Below are 1,327 nucleotides of genomic sequence, written 5' to 3'. Positions count from 1 at the left end.
ATATATATATATATATATATATATATATATATATATATATATATAAATATATATATATATATATATATATAGCCCCTCTGTTTAAATCTGCACCCTATCTACTTGCAGCACAGCTAGGAGCAAAGCATTTCCTGATTCACTGCACAAAAGAAAGATCAGGTATATTATGTAATGATCTATCCTCCATGCACAAGGTGTCTATTCATGGCTACTTCTGAGACTTCTTGTGATTTGGGAGAGGGAGAGGCTTAGCCAGCGTAAGGGACCCTTCAATTCAAGTGAAAAGTCCACATTAAAAATATGGAATATATTTCTAACCCAAGGGTTAATGGATGAATACATAATCTTGGAATAATCAAGTTGATATCTAAAAATAAAGATTAAAAATATAATAAAATGAATCCCAAATTGACTTTTGAGAGCATATGGTAATAAAATGATTGTTAAAAAAGATGATCTTCAAAAATTCAAAGAAAACAGAACACTAGAACAGATAAAGTGTTGGGTCAGTAAGTTGTGTAGCCTATTTAATTGATATGTTCTGCAGGAAAATCCATTTTATCAAATTTCTTACATATTTTTATATCAAGCATGCATTATGCCTAAGGTAAGTGTAAAATTGTAAAAATAAAAAAGTAAAATGTCTAATCACAATTGCTCTGTGTGTATAACCCACCAAGTTAACAGAGGCCACTCAGATTAAAGAATGGTCCTTTTACCAATGAGTAGGTGACCATTGTCTATACAGTGCGGTGGGAAATAGTGAAAAAACATCAAAAAGAAGTCATATCGATGTTTTAAAAGTTATCCCAGCTGGAGTTCCCCATTCTTATCCTCAAAGCGGATCATGGGGTATCATAAAGAACTGGATGCAGACTAGAATGACACTTGCTAGGTATGAGGAAACTATAGAGGTGTCAGTAGGGAATAGTAGGATGTAAAGTGCATCCACTATATGTATCTTAACTCAAAAATGTAACATACTACAGATTCTGTAGTCTTCTGTTTCAGTTTTTTTTTCTTATGGAGGAGAGAAAATTTAGAAGTCAGAATTTTTCCTTGCACATGATTGGAGGGTTGAATCAGAGCTTAATATCATTTACTAAGCTAATATCCCTTGCAAGGAGATGATTCACTTTACTATGTGAACAGCCTTTATTCCTTTAGTAAATCAACCCCACCACTACATGTCACTTATTTCTTTTGTATTCTGTTCTCTCTGAGGCTCTGATTTATGAAAGCTCTCCACGGCTGGAGAGAATACACTTTCAGAAGTGAAGCTGGGTGATCCAGCAATCCTGGAATGTATCTGGTCCAGGTTTCAAAA

This window comes from Pyxicephalus adspersus, chromosome 1, assembly GCF_032062135.1.
Source record: "Pyxicephalus adspersus chromosome 1, UCB_Pads_2.0, whole genome shotgun sequence".
Lineage (NCBI taxonomy): Eukaryota > Metazoa > Chordata > Amphibia > Anura > Pyxicephalidae > Pyxicephalus > Pyxicephalus adspersus.
This window is presented reverse-complemented; position numbering follows the sequence as displayed.